The 7,640-nt window shown below is 37.1% G+C and overlaps 1 long non-coding RNA gene across 1 annotated transcript in view; it reads left to right on the top strand.

Annotated features, from left to right (window-relative positions):
• Nucleotides 1–5,638: 5,638 nt before the first annotated feature.
• The window catches only part of LOC106867381 (uncharacterized), a 7,143-nt gene continuing 5,141 nt past the window's right edge, over nt 5,639–7,640 (top strand). Inside the window, exon 1 of the long non-coding RNA XR_001409129.2 lies at nt 5,639–6,048. This is a non-coding gene — a long non-coding RNA (uncharacterized LOC106867381). The remainder of the gene's footprint in view (nt 6,049–7,640) is intronic.

Here is a 7,640-nt window from a genome sequence, read left to right as displayed (position 1 = left end):
AGAGTTGCTAGTGTTAATGGTGATGATAAGTGATGGTAGTGGGGGTAATGGTGGTGGAGGTGATGGTGGTGGAAGTGATGGCGGTAGCCATGGTGCTTAAGGTGATGGTGGTGGAAGTGATGGTGGTGAAGGTGATAGTGGACCAGTTGCCATGGTAGTGTTGTAGGTGATGCTACTAGAGATGTCTCTGAATCGATCGTGTGCCACTGTGTTGGTGATGGTAGTGTTAGTGGTGGTAAAAGTAGTGCTGCTGCTGTCGTTGTTGTTGTTGTTGTTGTTGTTGCTGTTGTTGTTGTTGTTGTTGTTGTTGTCGTCGTCGTCGTCGTCGTCGTCGTCGTCGTCGTTGTCGTCGTCATTGGTGGTGGTGGTGGTGGTGGTGGTGCTGGTGGTGCTGGTGAGCAGGATCATTATGAAGGTACTGTTGCTGATCATGATGTTGTTATCATATGACCACACTATCGTGCTAAAGATAGCAGCAACCAGAGATGCGAAAATGTTAATGAAGGCTTCCATTTGTCACTCTTTGTTGCGGGAGGAAATATTATCGTAGGGATGACAACGTTTGTAAATTTGTATTGAAAAATACATAAACGTATGGTATTCACACACATACACACACACACACACACAAACAAGCAGTCTTTGTGTATGTGCAGAATTCCTGGGGTTGTCTAACCCTGAGTCCTCTCTGTGTTGGTCACGCAGGCCTATTATTAAACTAAACAGTCCGGCTGTGGCCATCCTGTCATTTTTGGGTCATCCACAACTGCAATGCCCTTTCTACGACGGTAGGGTGTGATTCCAGTGATAAACACCTGCTATTTCTAGTATCGAGTATGACCACATAGAGGCTTAGTCACTGCTATAACGTATGCGATATAAACATGTGTGTGTGTGTGTGTATGTGTGTGTGTGTGTTTGCGTGCGTGTGCATGTGTGTCTGTGAGCCGTATAGTGTGTCTAATAGGTGGAAGATGCAAAATATAAGTAGCAATGTATGTTTATACGGACACCGAATATAGTTGTTTCTGCGAGCCTGTTGCATGGTGCATGCTGCTGTACACGCACACACATACATACACACAGACACACACTTACACATACACGTACGCTCGCGCGCATACACACGCACACACAAACCTACGCATACACACACACACACACACACGTGCATGCACGTACACACACACACTTATATGTTATGTGCGTACCTGTATGTACGTGCGTTTGTCGCATTGCGTGTGCATGCGAATGCATTTCTACGCGGGCGTACACATGCACACACAGCACACAAACACACACACACACACACACACACGCACACATATATATACATATAATATACATATATTTTATATACGTTTGTGTGTGTATGCTGCATGGTGCATGCTTGTGCATACATAGCATCTATGTCCACATACATACATGTATCTGTGAGTGTATATACATATATATATATATATATATATGCATAGTACGTATGTGTGTGTGTGTGTGTGCGTATGTGTGTGTGTGTGTGTGTGCGTGTGTGTATCTATGTATACATATATGTATATGTGTGTGTGCATTTACGAATGTGTCAGCGTGACGCAAAGAACCATTTGCGTCATCATTTCATGTTGGCTCAGCGATCCTTTCATATAATTTTATTGACACTGTTGGAAGTTCAGAGCAGAAGCGTCATCAGCGATGACATCATAATTATCATCAGAATCAGCAGCAGCAGCATCGACAGCACTCACATCGTCATCATCGTCATTGTCGTCATCAATATCAAGATATCTATAACTAAACTGAAAACTGCAAACAAGATAGAGAACAAGTAGTCGTAGTAGCAGTAGCGACGGCTTATATATATTGTCATTAAATATCGTTATCAGCATCAACAGCAACAGCAACAGCAGCATTATAAACATCACCGCTATTGTTATCACTGTCATCATCATCAGCATCATCATTATTGGGAAGAAGAGGTGGCTCGGGAGGCAGACTAGCAGGAAGGAAGAGGAGTAATGGAAAGAATGGGGGAAGGATGAGGAACTTTAAGTTGAGGAAATGTCTGGCAGCATTTCGTCCGTCTTTACATTCTAAGTTCAAATTCCATCGAGGTCAGCTTTGCTTTTCATTCCCTCAACCAAGCACGAGGATCGATGTAATCGACCGGCCCCTCCCCTCCAAATTGCTGGATTTGTGTCAATGCTAGAAAAAAAAATTTAGAAGACGGCCAGCAGGTAGAATCGTTTAGATGCCGGTCGAAAATGCTCAGCGCCTCTATTTTCGCCTCTTCATGATCCGGGTTTAAAGTCTGCCGAGGTCGACTTTGCTTTTCATCTTTGGGGTGGTGGTGGGGGGGGCGCTAAAATATAGTACCAACCAAGTGTTGGGACTGATGTAACTGACTAATCCATACCCCTGGAATTGCTGGTTTAATGCTATCATAAATATGATAGGATTTATTATTTGTTGTACGTTGAACAATATTTAGACTACTGTCATAGAAATATGATATTGTTAGCTATTTAGCAAACGTTGTCTTAGTATTAATTATCCGAAGTTCATAGTCTTATATTGTATTTAGACTATTAACATAGATATAGACAGGAGTAATTATTTATTATATATTATCTTAACCTTTTAATCTTTTAATCCTTTACTTGCTTCAGTTATTAGATTACAACCATCTGCATAGCGAAATTATTATCGTATTTATGACTGTAAATCAACGAATATATATAACCTTATCATTTATTTTATTATCATAGATAACATGGTATTAATTGTTTATGGTTTGTAGTCTAAATTATTTAGAAATAGACCTTGGATCTGGTGTCATTAGCTAACTTATGCTTGCAATCTTACATAGTATTTAGGCAACTATCATAGATAAAGCAAGATTAACTATTCCTAGTTTTAAAATGTATCCAGACTTCCATCATAGCTATGACGGAAGTAAACTGTTATTGCATATAGTAATAGAACATAGATACTTTTATTGCTAGATTTCTGCCAAAAATAAGACTACTGAAAATATTCTGCACAGATATGGTAGATAAGCTAACTCATTATCCGTACTGCCTTCAAAGATATAACTGTTTTCACACACCTTTGGTATATATGTAATTAATGACAGTATTAATTTTTTACGATAACTATGTAAGATATGACAATACTACGTTACAATGAAATATACAGTATAGAGACAAATTTTGTAGCTATAACGATACTATGTCACAAGGTATAAAGCATTCTAACACATGTAATAGATATGAGAGCCATTACTATTTGCGCATAGTAATGCAGATTGTTCCTAACTATGACATTACTCATCTTCGATCTTTATCGCACTCATTGTTTAGTCAGCTGTCATGTGACGAAGTTGGTGCAGATTATTGTTCTTCGTATTATAAAGCGATCTGATAATCTCGACACCGTTCATAAATTTTCGATGTTTTCGTTAGCTTTGCTTCGAAACACGTTCTTGTAGGTTATACGAGAGAAGCAATGGAGAAGTTGAGCCCCTGTATAGCGATACTCAACTGCTCAACGATAGATACTCGCTTTGGTTGTTCCACCTGCTAGAAATAACAGTCAACGCGTTCTCAGAATAAGATCCCCAGCACAACTTAATATAACTGTAGCAAGTCATAAAAGGCGGCAATATGACGTAATGGTTGTTTGCCCGAAGAAGCATAATTGTTGGTATCCCATTGGTTACAATTACTGCCCACATACGAATTCTAAACTTTCATCAAAGAAAAGTTTCACGAAATACGGTTCTTAGAATTCGGATATGAGCAGTTATAAAACCCTGATTTTGGGGAAATTACTCAGTGTTCATTGGATGTTACTAAACTCACGATAGTGTTCGTAGGATTGTTACTAAACTCCACGACACTCACTCATTGAGATATTGGCTATTTTTTTTAATGCCATGCCTATGATTTAAATCCAACAAGACTTATTTGAATTGTTGCGAACTCTTGTAGTTAGTATGAAGGATTCGCTAGTGTGAATTTTAAGTAGTAATTCTCTACGACAAAATGACTTTACTTTCCAATTGTACTATAAATGCTAAATATACATAAATAAAATAATGTAGTAATTATTTTCTCTTTCTTCACGTTCTTCAACTTGTTAATGAAATTTATTTCTGCAATTATGAAACTATTTTTTATAGCGGTTAAAAGAACACGAATTTATTTATCTTCAACATACATGCACGCATAAAATGACTGTTAGCGTTTCAGAGTATATATTTCTCGCTATGGCGTTTAATGTAGCTGGAGTCAGGATTTACGTATAATGATAACACTTATAAGTAAGTTATAAGTGACGTGTTTATCAATATATATTCCTACTTCAAAAGTAAAATATATATATTATCTCTTTCCAAATATGAATCATATAAAAATAGTCTACACAAACGGTAACAAAACGCGGCTATAAAAAGTAGTGATAATACAAAGAATATATATGCATGTATACACACATATATGTACATACTTACATCTACATGTGTATATAGATGCATATCAGGGTACAGGACGTTAGAACAATGAACTACAGACCACGGAACGAACACATAGGAAAACAGATAGCCACTTGGAATGAATCCTTCGTCAGCTGGCTCTATTCTAACTAGACGTTTCGTGACCGGCTATAAAATAACGAAGGACACTCGAGAGAATGTAGTCTTTGAATTCAACGAAAGCGATTTGATGGATGGTGCTGATGATAGGATGATAGGACTATGGTGATAGGCCTGTTGCTTTAACAGCTGACTTAAGAGCTGAACAACCACCACAATAACAACAACAACGGCGAGAACAACAGCAACAGAAACAGTAGCAGCAACAACAGCAAAAATAATATTTCTACAGAAATTGAAATCGACTCGCCAAGCTAAGGAAATCATTTCCTGGCTATTGCAGTTACGTTCAGCGTCGAGTAATCTCCATTCAAGGTAGTTAGATTACAAACTAGGTGAACTGGGTGATTCGAAAATTAGCCAAGAACTTGATGTAGTTGTCGGGAAATGAGGGTGTACCACTGATTCCTTAGTTTGTTCCCTGCTGGTCTATTCCCCCACTCATCATTTCTGACTCTCCTTCTGAATATGATTAATTGTTTAAATACTAGCATGACTTCTATATTCACCAAGCCGCTCGTATAGACTGATTAGTTAAACAGTAACCATGGCAGACGCTGAGGAATATTTCCACTACGATAACAAAGTAATTTCTTAATGAAGCAAGACGAGAAATGTGTGGATAAGCAGTCAGTGAGATTGTGTGATGTACACGCATTTCTTCATGGATGGATGGTTGGATGGATGGATGGATGGACACTGCTTCTTTGGGTTTTGTGATTTTTCCTTTGCTGTTTTCAAGCCGGGCGCTAACAAAGCAACAAAGTGAGGTCAGCTCTATGAGTTCGAGACTACTTGGTTAGGCTCATTCATGTATATATATTTGCACGGTGTGTATATATTTCTGTATGTATGTATGTATGTATGGATGTATATAATGTAATAAAAAACTCTTTCAAGAACGTAACACATTGATTAATGATTTATATAGGATAATATATTATAATTCATATACAATATTTCTTTCTGTTATAGGCATAGGGCCTGAAATTTGGGGCGGGGTGTCAAGTGGATTACATCAACCCCAGTTGATGTAATCCACTTGATTATTTCATCGATCCCGAAAGGATGAAAGGCAAAGTCGACCTCGGTGGAATTTGAACTCAGAACGTAAAGACGGACGAAATGCCGCCAGGCATTTTGCCCGGCGTGCTAACGCTTCTGCCAGCACACCTCCTTAATTTATTAAGTATATTAACATCAATTATTGAGTAAAGACTTCAAGATCAAGATTTATAAATATTATTAAGAACTTCAATGAAATTTAAAGTCGAAGTTGGTGTTTTTAAATCAGTTGAAGCATTAGAGATTCTATACGCATTAATCTGTGCTTATCTCCGTGCTTTACTGATTTAGATGCAGGACACATGCTGAAAGTTGGGGAGAAAACCCAAGAAAACGTAAGTAGAATGGTTTGAAGAAATCTTTGCAATAATTATTTTGTAACGTTTGTTGTTATTAAGACTAGAAAGTGAGAAGTAAAAAAAGCAATGACTTTCTATAATTTTCATTGAAATGGGATCAAGAAAACTTGTTTTCCAATCTCATATTTTAATAGGTTTTAATTTTTCTACCTCTTTTGTTTGTCATTCTTCATGTCGTATTATCATCTTTATTCTGATAAATGCATTTGTTGTTGCTGTTGTTGCTGTTTCTCTTAGAAGATTACTTCAAACTTTAGGAAAGAGGATTTGGAAAACTTTGATTTCACAAAAACATATCAAATTATAATTCTGTGAACTACGAAAACATATTTTTGGTTTATTCTGGTTTGGCTTTCCTTTAAAATGTCATTAATTCAAGAACAAGCTTTTGGTTCGGTGACCAGCAAAACGTTTCCGTAATAAAGGAAACATTAATTTAATCAATTTTATTTGTTGACTTCAGTTTTCTCAAGAAATTATTTGAATTTACTTAAATTATAAATAAATTATAACTCTAGAGATTCAGCCGGTTAAACGTAAACAAGCACAGAACTGTTGGTATATCAGGATAAATTTGATAGCAACAGAAGTGGGTGTGCATTATGTGTGTGTGTATGTATGTATGTATGTATGTACGCACACGCGCGTATTTTAAATAGATGATTTTTAATTAACAATCTTTTGCGCTGCGACTGCAAAAGAAGATTCTCAAGTCCGAAATTCTTCTAGAATGACTGAAGCAGTTCTTTTAAATTCTGCTCAATTAGAAAGATTTAATTTCAAGTCATTGAGGTAAAAATAGATTTTTCTCACAGTAAAGTTCATGATAATGTTAATGAGACAATTTTGTCAAAAAGTTCATTTCTAAAGAATCGCTGGATTTCTTTTCAATTTTGAATGTTATTCCCCAATGTCAATATATTGCGATTTATGTTATTTTCTTATTACAATATACAGATACGTCTATGTTTGTATGTGTGTGTGTGTATGTGTGTGTGTGCACACGCACACACACGTGCACATACACACGCGCGCGCACGCACACACACATACACACATTATTTTTTAAATACTCACCTTGATAACCTCAAAGAGCTTCTGTCCTGGGGGATCACTTCTTTTCTTTTTTTCGTTTCATATTAACTCACCCAATCTTGCAAAAGCGCAGTTTCAGCAAAGAACATTGTACGTTATTTATTATTATTATTGGTGTCAGTGTGGCCGGAGACGTGGCAAGCCTATTCATGACCTGGTGGGACAAAAAGCTGAAAACAACTCTCGAAGAACACTCAATAACACTCAAACTATACGGGAGATATGTGGATGACATTAACATCGTAGTCAAAACACCATCAAACATTCAGACTGAAGAGAACGAGAAGATCGTGATGGAAAACATCCAGAATATAGCTAATACAATACACCAGAGCATCAAGGTAACAATAGATTACCCAACAAGACACCCAAACATGAGACTCCCAGTACTTGACACAGAACTTTGGCTAGAAACAATTAATGACAAAGTTCAAATCCTCCACTCACATTATATGAAACCTATATCTTCAAAG

The sequence above is a fragment of the Octopus bimaculoides genome, chromosome 22, assembly GCF_001194135.2.
Source record: "Octopus bimaculoides isolate UCB-OBI-ISO-001 chromosome 22, ASM119413v2, whole genome shotgun sequence".
In the NCBI taxonomy this organism is placed as follows: domain Eukaryota; kingdom Metazoa; phylum Mollusca; class Cephalopoda; order Octopoda; family Octopodidae; genus Octopus; species Octopus bimaculoides.
Note: the sequence above shows the minus strand (reverse complement) of the source record. Positions and strands in the feature narration are given on the sequence as shown.